The sequence below is a fragment of the Aphidius gifuensis genome, linkage group LG3, assembly GCF_014905175.1.
Source record: "Aphidius gifuensis isolate YNYX2018 linkage group LG3, ASM1490517v1, whole genome shotgun sequence".
NCBI classification, from domain to species: Eukaryota; Metazoa; Arthropoda; class Insecta; order Hymenoptera; family Braconidae; genus Aphidius; species Aphidius gifuensis.
In genome coordinates this window covers 4,787,933-4,800,154 of record NC_057790.1, presented here as the reverse complement: position 1 = coordinate 4,800,154, position 12,222 = coordinate 4,787,933, and the positions used below count along the sequence as shown (strand labels likewise).

Below are 12,222 nucleotides of genomic sequence, written 5' to 3'. Positions count from 1 at the left end.
TTACGACCAATCTCCGGCTGATAATCAGAAATTTGATTCATGTGATTCTCATTATTCCAAGTACATATATTTTCTTTTAAGTAAAGAAATTATTTATTAACTTAGTATCTTCTTTTTTTTCTTTTTATTTTAAATATTATTTTAATCAAATGTATCTAAGGGATGTCGCACGTCGATTATTGTTTTACATTTTTAAAAAAATATATTCTTCACAGTCAAGACACGTTTACTTCAATGATTCTTACGTTTGTAATAAAGATATTTATATCTAATTCAGAATTCGAAGATCGTGCTGACTGTTGAAAGGATTCTCGTAAAAAAAAAAATTCTATAATATTATTGCTGTGGATCACACATACTTTACTCTGTGCTAAGCAGTATTTTTTTCTTTTTAATTTTTTTATTCTTAAAAATTTATATTGAATTCCATTCACAATAGACCATCGTCCATTTACGATAAGTGTATGTCATTTTACTGAAGTAGAAATTTTTATAATAGAAATAATCCCCCATATAAAATTCAATAATGACTTTAAAAAATTTTTAAAAATACTAAAAAAATGAATACCCATTTAATTGACTAAAAACTTGCAATGGAGATGCGAAGTGAATATATAATACTGTTAGTTCATTGTGCAAATAAATGGTTAAAAAAAAAAATAAAATAAATTAAACGATAAAAAAAATAAAAAAAAAAAGACAAAGAGTTAAGTGCAAAGTAAAAGGAGCTATTGGAATATTATGCTTCTTTTTAATGGTCAAACGTTTGTGAGGACTTTCTGCATTTTCATTGCATGACATAAAAAATAAAAAAAAAATTGTTTTTATATGCTTTTCGGACGCCCTAGATGGCTGCGCACACTTGTCAGTTATTCGCACGTGTTGAAAAAAAAAATTGTCTTCTTTTATGCTACAATGTATGTCACAGAATGAGAGAGAGAGAGAGAAAGAACACAAGAAAATATAAAAAAAAATAATAATAATAATAAAATGAAGCTGTACAGCAAACAGCTTTAGGCGCCTAAAGTTATATGTGAATTTTCACTGAGGCAATGAAAAATAGAAAAATACATGCACATCACTTTTTTTTAAAAAAAATGTTTTATTATTTTTTGTTTTTAATCTTCACATACTGCTTATAGAATGAGATATAATTTCTACAACTACTCTTAAGTAGATATTTATTTGTTAAATAGTATATACTTGTACAAAGGTATATGATGATTCCAAGAATATGTTTATAACCGCAAAACTATTCACACTGCAGCACGTATTCAATTCAGACTAACCTGCTTGATTTTTTTTTTCAACTGTGCATTCATTGCAATAATTTTCAATGGCTTAAAACCAGGGAATTGAATTACTATTGTCGTTATAAAATAAATGCTGTGTATATAATAAACCAGCATACACTTTATGTCGGTTGAATATTATAAAATTAAAAAACAAAAAATAAAGTCTCATTAATTCAAATGCTATGGAGGATGAAGAAAAGCGATTTTCTTGGAGATGAATAGATAAATATAATATTGGTATTAATCTTGCCAAGAGACTTTTATTCTTTTATAGAAAAAATATATCTATATATTTAAGTGACTATAAGGTGAGCTAACTTTTGGTCCTTTGTCTAATCTCTTGGAAGGCAGTTGAAATATTTGAAAAGTAGATGATACTTTTGAGGTGTAGCTCGAGAGATTTTCAAGAATAAAAACAAAGCCAAAATACAGCTGTGTAGCATTGAAAAAATTTAAATTTTAAATTACTATCTTGTTTGCAATTGTTGTTGGGTTTTTGTGGTATTACTCATACATAGTTTATTTAAATTTTTTCATGGATTAGCTAGTGGTTCAGTCTAGTTCACTTCTGTAGTCTAATTTACAATAAGAATATATTATGTATATAAATATATGAACAATTAAAATCTGTGAGATTGTGAATATTACCTTTTTGAATTTATTAAAAGCAAATAGTAAAATTGAATTATTTACATACTATTTTTTTTTTTTTTATAAATAGTGAACACTGGTAACTTTATTCTTCAGTTCAATTTTCATAAGAAAATTTTATTAAATTATTATTTATTAGATTTTTTAAAAGTATTATTTAATAAATTCATAAAAATATTTTACCTTCAATGAGTAGATGTTTTTCTAATAATTCAAATGATATATGTATTTGACTTGGCATATGGTTATGCGGGTTTTAGGGAAAATGATAAAGCAAATTTGTTAGATAATTTCCATTCAATGATTTCAACATATCAAGTCAAATACACAAGCCATCAAGGAAAATCGAAACTGAGCATTCCATGTATATCACGTGTGTTTATATACATATGCTGGTAGTGTATCGGAAAACGTAAATTAATTCAAATCGTTGGCGTGATATACCCAGCTGTCTCAGCTTGAATTATCCTCATTAATGTTTGCACGTACAGTTTCACCAGTGATGTCCCAAGTGTCGTATCAGTCATGTGATCGTCGAGCCAACTCACATACATAACAATATACATACCTGCAATATGATATATTATTTAACAATATAAATAAAGACAACGACCTTCATATACTAAAAATTATAATAGAGAAAAAAAAAAAGAAATAATAAATAATAAATAAACCATTATCATATTATAATATTTATAATGATAAATTCAGTTTCCATTGTATTTTCGCTTGGATTATCGATTCGACAGCTGAGCAAGGATCAATATATAAAACAACATCATCAGTATGTGCTGTATGACATGTTATATTACACAGTGCATCAAGCCATGAGTACATAAAAAAAAAATCTTCTCTCAGAAACCTTGTTGAACTAAATACGTGCATATTTTGCAATATATTTTGTCTCTCAAACTCATCCTATTTATATATAAAAATGCATATATTTTTTACTATTAGATATTTAGGTTGCTGATGCAAAAAAAATCTCTACGAATAAAAAAAACCAGAATTTATATATATGGTGCTCGTAAACAGAATCATTTGTTTCTCTAGCTTAATTTCCATATGATCGCACACTACCCTCTCTTACATATACTCATCGCACAGTCTGTATTGTTCATGGTATTGAAAAATAAAAAAAAAATTTTTTTCAAATTGCATTGCATACGATATGTGTGGTATATAAGCATCGATATGACCTCACATGCAAATACAAACGTACCATAAACATGCAGTTGATAATAATTCCATAATTCAAACAAACAATACTTGTGTTCGGAAAGGTATTGTCATTAGTGGAGCGACATAAACCAAAGCTTGATGCTGATATATACACATACAACCTCGTGAAAAACACGCAAGCCATAACCTGCATTTTCTGTCTCCATGGGAATATTGGTGTGATGTCTCTAGAAAAAACGACAGGGGCTCTATATTAAATGAGATTATTTTAATATTTTAAAATTATTTTGAACTGCAACCACCCGTTATGCATTCGGTTTTAAAACTCTTTATTCACTGTTCTCAACTTTTACATTTATTCGCTAAACTAGTTGAAATTTTATATATTTTCATCTCTCTTTGTCAGTCATGTTACTCAGCGTACACTCAAATAGATCATTATAAATATTTTTAATGAAAGCACACATACACATAGGCAAAAAAAGTTTGAACATATCAACGAAGGCACGAGTCCAGGATTTTATTAAAAAAAAAAAAGACAATGTTGTTATTTTTCTATTCAAGTGAACACGACAAATTTCAGAAAATTTTTCTCATGCAGATAATTCTTTATGAGAAATGATAAAATAATTAAATTAATAAATTGCTTTATACTTTTAATGTAATTGAAAATAAGATATATTGGTATAATCTTATTTTCTGAATCTTGAGTAAACGACTAATTGGAGTTTGACAAATAAATTGAATTGACGAACATAAAAGCAAGTCCAAAAGAGTCGTAGAAAAGTATATACACATGTAACTCAAAAGATTTTTCAGAATGTCGCAAGAGCCTTATCTATTTTTTCGTATTTTTATTTCCAATGAAAGCTTACAAGGCGGCACGAGCTTGACCAGTCTCGTTTTTTTTTTTTTCAAGCTATCCGTTTTACCCAATAAAAAGCATCGGAATGCATCCATGCTTTCTTAAGTATAAGAGAAAAAAAAAAAAAAGATCTAAAGCTCGTCGTTGGAAAAGCAGCTAAGAATAAAAAAAACTCACACATACAACTTTGTATCAACGATACACAACAATCAGACAAAGCCCAGAAGTCTCACAGAGAAACTCAACTATAGAGTTACAAATAAAATGGTCGATGTTTGTAGCTGGACAGAAACCACATTTTATTTTGGTCCATGAATTTTCTTTTGTGTTTATATGTTGTCAGAGTCACGTCGATGAAGATAACACTGCCTTTGGCTAACGCCACCGATTCACTTTCATCATTTTTGTTCACTTTTGTCACACGAATCGCTTCATCGAATTCCACCCACATTTTCTCCTTATTCTTTTGTATTTTCTACATGCACTATTTTTCTCTTATTACCTACGAAATTTCATTTCTCATTGTTCCAACATTCTATTATGTATTTATTTAAAAGAAAATAAATAAATAAATAAATTTTATAATGAAAAAAAAAACATCTTAAATTATCACAAATTAATACCATAAAACGAAAGTGAAAAAAAAAAAAAATATATATGTATAAAATTGCTTGGATAAAAAAAACGTCGATGTTATCGTTATTTTCTTCTGGTTTCTTCTATTTTCTTTATTCGTTTACTCTTGTGATAAAACTCGGTTAGCGGTAATGGTAAATCGACTTTGGGATTAAATCTATTCCTCGCTACGGATTCTTGCATCTCTACTCTGCGAGAACCTACGAAAGTTACCCTTTTGCTCAAAAAAACTTTAATGGTTACAGCGTATCTTGTAAATGGAAAAAAAAAAAAAAAATCATAGGGTTAACTTGATGAAAAAAAAGAAGAGCAAGTGGCTTATGCTTTGTCCATGTAGTCAAAAATATGCATTGCTCATAAAAATCTGTAAATTCACAGTCACTGCTTTATCAAAAATATAAAACATAAATTTATTTTGTTTCCTTTCTTTTTCTTTTCATAAGCCTCCATATAGTAATATCAACGACAGTTACGTATATATTGCGGATGGAAGACGAATTTCGCCCATCCCCTGTAATCGGTTTTCATTCGGGAGGGTTGTTCCCGTTGGATGAACACCGTTTGAGCTACGTCTCTGGCGACGACAGAGTAACAGCGCCAATAAATCCTACTGAATTCGAGTTACAACCCATAGAGTGAACGAGACCACCGTAGTCATATAATTCAAGTTTGTCCCTCCTTCCGTTGGTCTGCGTCATCGTCATCATTCCACCCTTTATATATACTAACAGTCAAAACACCTCCCTTTTACTCTTTACTTTTACCGCTTACAATCAAATGTATGACGCACGTCATACGGTGATTATTGAAAACCCTTAACTTCTTCTTTGTATATATATACACCCAACATATTCCAAACCAATATATATAACATTCAAATTTCATAAAATAATCATAAATGCCCACGTACTGATGGTTATAGTGTGCATTGAATTGAAATATTTCACCTCGTATATACCAATGAATTTTCACGATTGAAAACATAGACAGCACAAAGAGAACATATAGAAGAAGCAAATAAATATAGCAAGCGTAAACTTCTTGGTGGATTTATCAATTCGTGCATTGCATTCAACACTTTACCATACATTTATAGTTTTCGTATGTAAAATATTGAGTGGTTTTACGTCTTGTTACACAAGCTAATCTTTCTTTTCTATGTTGCAGTGTCAATATATTCGCAAGTACGAGACTTGATAGGAGTAGCGAATATATTTAAATGAAAATGAATTAGATAAATAAATAAATTAATAAAAAAAAAGAATAAATAGCAAACACGCGCCACCAGTCTTACTGTGCTAGCAAGACACACGGGTTGATATGTGGGAAAGGGTATGGGGGTAAAGCACCGAACGGAGATGCATTTAGCGCTTAATTCGAGCCACGATAGTTGGTTTCTCAATGTGATTCACTGCAACGATGCATGCATACCAGTACTATTCGCCCTTATACACGTAGACTATGTACATCCCTCTTTTCTTTTTATGTTTCTCTCTCTCCCTCTTGTCCTCTTTGTTACATGCACGCTTGTTTCCTAATGAAGACACATGCTTGCAGTGGTGCAAGCCAAATGATACCAGGCGCCATGCATACGTTCGTGTCATTTCACGTGCTCTATGTTCTATTCCATTGTACACGTTAATGGTGTATACAGTAGAAGATGAGAAAGCTTGCATTATATATATAACAAGTATCTTTTCAAACAGTCTCAATTATTAAAGACAATTTAAACAGAATAACATCTCAAAAGATAAAAGAATAAAGATAAAATTAGAAAAAAATAATAAAAATAGAAGCTTCAAAATTTTAGTAATAGTTTTATTAGCTGTACTTTGGTTTGAGAAAAATAGAGCTTTCGAAAATATAATTGAAAGGCGACAAATTGCAAGTATCAAACTTAGAAACAGTGAAACTCGTTAATTAACAATCTGTAAATATTTTTATTATTCGCATCTACCTTTTAGACCTTGTTAGTTTATTATATGTTTGAAATCAAAACACTGTGTGACTGCTAAAACTTAAAATAAAACATTCTGAAGATAAAAAAAAATGCTAATTAATCATCAAATACTAGAGACTTTGAGAGATGATAGTATTTAAATATTTTATAAATATATAATATGTTTTCGGGCTTGCAGCCTTTACCAGTGAATTCTATAATAAAAGATGTGAATATCTGATTGATTTATTGACATGCGTCTGCAACTCGTACATTGAAGCTCTGTCATTGAGACTGGCACTATGCGTATATATTTTGAATTATGCATTTATGAAGTGTCAGCAGGGTTGGCAGGCCAAAATACTATATCCAAACTCATATATACAAACACATATGACTTACCATGTATATGAAGAAAAATATAAAAATAAAAAAAAAAATTTGACTGGTAAAATGACTAGGGAAAAGTGAATCCAAATATACAAGCAAAATGGTGGTAGATGCTTTTGAATTGGAAACAAGAAGATAGGGATAAACTACGTCGAGCTTGAGTTGGTGACAGACAGTGATGGGCACCACTTTATCCAGGACATGGTTCTGCGCTTACCACAGCTGCACTCGCTTACCACCATCGCCAATTCACCACCCACGTGTATATAGGATCAATCTGATCTAATTCGATTTTACTCGATCCTATCCGGATATACTATATATCCATCTTCCTTGTCAGGTCCATGTCTCTGAGCCTTCTCCCTCGACACATATACATATATACTTACAAAAACACCCTTAAAATGTGATGCTCTCTGTATCACCCTTTCCAATTTTGGTGTACTTTTCGTTTCTTCCCTCAGTTAAACTCTTCTCCCTCAAACTATGTATATATATGTATGTGAATAAAAGCAAATCCTCTGGTCTTGGACGAACTTATAAAACGACAGCCTTATGCTTGCTTTAAAAGCAATAGAGGATGAGCAATAACATCTCATTCCTATCTTTGTTATTCTACAAACCCATCAAGATTATTCGCACCCTTACTTTCTCAACACATATCTTCCTCTTTAAATCTATCTAAGCATTCAAATATGGATGTAACAAAGTTACATGTCTTACATTTTCAACAAGAAAACCTGTTATTCTTGCAAATTGCTCTACCACATCGTATGCCGATTCGTTTTTCTCATGAATTTTCCCTTTTCTCCCATTCATCTATTCAAATTTACATCTGACATTTTAATGCCAATAAGACAAGTACCTAAATTTTCTCTCCATTATTTACAATATCAAGTGTAACTAGTTATGTAAAATAAATTTAACCCTTTTATTCATCTAATTTTGAATATACACTCATTTTGAATGTTAAATAAACAATAACAACGAAATGAGTAAAATTTATGATTATTAAACTTGCTCATTATAACTGGAATAATTTTACTTTGATTTTTTAATACATATAAAATTGTTGATGCAAGTAAATGAATTAAAAATAGTAGTAGGTATAAGCGAGTAATGATTGACCCAATGATTTACCCTCGGTGATTAGTCCGGTTGATGTGCAAGGAGAATTAGACATATACCACGATAGATACAACACAATATGCAACAATATATCAATACACTGTATAGGCTAGACTGAGCCAAATGCTTCTATTTCCAGCAAATTAGGCTCGATCTTAGGCCTCGGAGTTTCATGGATAATTTGGTCTAATACAATTTGTCTTGAGATTTGAATCTGTGATTTGCTAATTTGTGATTGATATATATTTGAGATAAATGATTTACAAAAAAAAAATACAATTATTCTATCAAATTTTTTATTATAATAATGCAAAATATATTGTAATGATTCAGAGGAAAGAATATTAAAACAACGAGTGGATGAAATTAAGGCCTTCATAAATTCAAACCAGTGGTTAAAAAAAAAGCAGAAATTGAAAGCAAGGAAATAGAATTTACTGAGGATAATCTATGTGAGAAGTCAAACAGCTGACTTTTATAGAAAAGGAAACATTGCTTATTTTCCATCCAATACTGTTCTCTATATATTTTTATAAATACATTTTACCTTCGTTCTTTCCGGCTTCACTTATTTGATGCCACTCTGTCTATCATTTAGATGGACTCACCTACTAACTATCTCTCTACGTTTCTCCACCTCCTTGTATATAACCTTACGAATAATTTAATTCATCATTCAGACTTCACGAGTGTAGGGGAAAAAATCTAGCTTGTCGGAGTGGAATTTTTAATGAATATTCACATGAAAACACAAAACGTGGCGTATAACATGGGGTAAAAATAAAAAAATTTATAAAAATTATAAATGAGAAAAAAATGAAAAAAAAAAAAAAAAAAAAAATTCATACTACGATTTGTACGTCTATCAAACTTTTTTACTCCATAGAAATATTCTGCTTTCACGTACAAAGTGGTGATGTGTTCCATAGATACGTGCGGTGTAGTTGTCTCTTCAGTGACATTGCACTGTATAGATATGGACATGTAAACGACACGACTGGGAGTTGTGGCATTGGCGCCAATTCGTCGTGCCCAAGGCTAATTATACCAGTGTCCCACGACACTTTTTAAGCATTAAAAACTAATATTGTTAACGTGAGTGGTGGTTAGAGAAAATTAATCATACGCTTTTGACCTGATAAACTTTTTTAAGCTGAGTTCATGCAATCGTAGATTGGATAAAAGAAATTTAACAAAAAAAAAAAAACTATAAATTTATATTTATTTATTTCTTTTTTTGTAAAACTGAATTAGTACCCTTATAATTATAATATATATCTTTGGGATTAATTTATCAGTTGAAAATGTAGATTATAATTATGTGGATATTATTATATTTATATTAAGTCTATTATATCCTATTGTTCTTTGTTAAATTGAAAAATATAAATTAATTATTACGTCAGTGTATATGGGATTAACAGTTAGATAAATGAGTCACATGTACCTTATACGTATGGTGTGTAATCGATTCGACATGATCATTGTGTCGTACATTGTCTATATTCTTGAATTGAGAATTAAAAAATATATATATATATTTTCGTCATCACATTATAACTGTAATTGACAGTGAGTGATTCGCTTTGATCAAAGAGACACGTACTCAGCTCATAGCTGAGTTTGAAAAGTCATCAGGCCAAAACAGGCAAAAATCACAATAATTATATACTTTGATACTTTGTTAATTGATAGTGGGCGTAGATCGAAATTTTTCTCACTTAAAAAACAACAATTAAAAACTATTATTAGTATCCATTCCGTTATAAAAGGCATCATTTATTTTTGATGTTTTTATTTAACTTTTTTTTTTATAAAAAATTAAATATACGCGCGCGAATTAAATTTTTAATTCAAAAATCTTAATATCAAATGTTGTTTACTAATATATAAAAAGAAAAAAAAAAATTATTTATACAAGAATATTCATGTAATTGAGCATCATCCTGACAGACAACTTACAGTTGAAGGCTAAGTTTCTAAAAAGTTGATAAATTGATATTATTAAAAGTTTACAAGTGGAGAAGGAAAAAAAGAAAAAAAAATTGATGTTCATAATCTAAACAATTCTTTATGTTAAAAAAGAAAAAGTGTTTTTTTTTTTTTATTTTTTTTATTTCCAAGCACATTAGTCATACTAAATTATCTTGTCTGGCCTCGGGCAGTTTCTCATAAAATATGAATCTTCATATTGACGCCTGTCGTTTGTAATAAGATTCAAATATTGAACATATTCAATAGAAATAATATTTTTTTTCAGTTGCCAAATAATAATAAAATAGTAATAAAACAAAAATAAAATCATTCGGATTAATGTTTAAAAGTAAAAATAAAATATGTTGACCATTCAAGCGTAGTTGTAATTACTTGAGAGCCAGAAAAGTATAAAGCCCGGCCATTACTGTTAAATCTATATATAAGACGAATCGAAGGGTTGGTTGTGAAGGCATCAGTAGAAAAATATAAAAAAGAAAAAAAAAAAATAGTGCAGCAAAGACCAGAGTTGCTCGGTTAGCTTGTAACATAACTCACATAACTGAAACGTGGAACGAATGAATGAAGGAGCCCCACAAGAACGATTGAGATAAAGACCGATAAAAAATTTATAGAAAAAACAATGAAAGGAAATAAGGAAAAAAATCAAATCAAATAAAAAACTGAAGCAATAAAAAAAAAATGTAGATAAAATTAGTGAGTGAAGAGTAGTCTCTAGGGTTAGTGAATGTGTGTGCATTTATGAAGTTCGCGTGCCTGGACGAAAGTTCGTCTGGTTTTCACTAGCTTGCATGCTTCAAGACCACTTGTACTGTGCTCGCATCACAACGCAAATGCTATAATGGTCTATACGCGGAAAGGCTCTACAATAGCCAAACCCTACACCTATACCACTCTTACCTTTATTCATCACTTAACGAAATATCTCTCTCTTCTCTATATACCTCTGATTGTCTACCAGACACAGAAGCTAATCGCCAGTTGAATTAATTCCATGACTGCAAATGGCTTCTCTACTTTGACTGTGCTGTTGCCATACTCAACTATGTACTCAATATAAACACAATCATATAAAACTGCATTTCAATTGCTATGCACTCTACATAATGAATTGAATAAGCTTTTTATTTAATTGTAAAAGAAGAAAAAAAGGAAAAACAATTTCTTCTTTTTTTTTTTCATAAATTAAATAAATTGTCCAATTTACTGTCAAAAATATCTAATTAATTTTCCGGCAAAAGAATAGAAAAAAAAAAAACAATTTTAATCATATTAATTAAGTTAAATTATAATTTTCAAAATTGATAAAAAGATAGTTGATATTAAAATTTAATAATAAAAATTAAATTACAAAAAAAGTATAATATTAAGTATATATAAATTATTTTTTATTAAAATAATATTTAATCGAGTTTAATAATAAAATAAAAAGTTTCAGGTTAAATAAATTGTGTTGAAAATTGAAATGATGATTTTTTAAAATTTTTTAGTTCCATTCAGCTCAATGCACAGCTCTCAAATGCAAACTTTATGTTGCATTGTATTTTGCTTCTGCGCTATAATGTAGACATTGCATCTCCCCACTTATTTTTGTACTGAAAGTATTACTAACAAGGAAGTGCTGCCACCGCCGAGAATTCTTCCAACATTCAAGCAGCAATAGTTTTGTCTTCTCTCGTATACTGTAAAAAAAAAATGAAGCAAAGATTAATATGCATACCTAAAATTTAATTAGTAATTAAATCATAATTATTTATTAAAAATATGAATCATTTTATTACTTTTTAAAATATATATTAAAATATATTTAGAAGCATTAATCAATCACACAAATAATAGTGTTGTTTCAATGAGTGCAATTTTATGATTAATAAATGTCATATGACAAATAATGAGTATCTTAATACAAGCCAGATATTATATATATATTTCAACAGCGATTAACACACTGAAGAAAAATATACGATGACAATGAGTCTGCCGACCATTAAAATACATTATATATTATATATAGATATAGATACAAGCTGTATGAGGGTGTCATGAAGAATGAATTATAGTATGGTAGTTATAATATGTAGTTGCATGGTTATTTTGTGATATGAAACAAAGTACGTAACGAGCCGTCTCAGAAAACCTCA

The 12,222-nt window shown here is 29.4% G+C and overlaps 1 protein-coding gene and 1 long non-coding RNA gene across 12 annotated transcripts in view; one reads left to right on the top strand and one right to left on the bottom strand.

The window, feature by feature from the left end:
- LOC122851596 (ephrin-B1) overlaps positions 1-12,222 on the top strand; it is a 509,511-nt gene that overhangs the window by 159,146 nt on the left and 338,143 nt on the right. The window lies entirely within an intron of this gene.
- Positions 11,457-12,222, bottom strand: part of LOC122851599 — a 34,208-nt gene continuing 33,442 nt past the window's right edge. For all 10 annotated transcript variants that reach the window (XR_006373702.1, XR_006373697.1, XR_006373704.1 and 7 more), the window contains one exon: positions 11,457-11,763. This is a non-coding gene — a long non-coding RNA (uncharacterized LOC122851599). The remainder of the gene's footprint in view (positions 11,764-12,222) is intronic.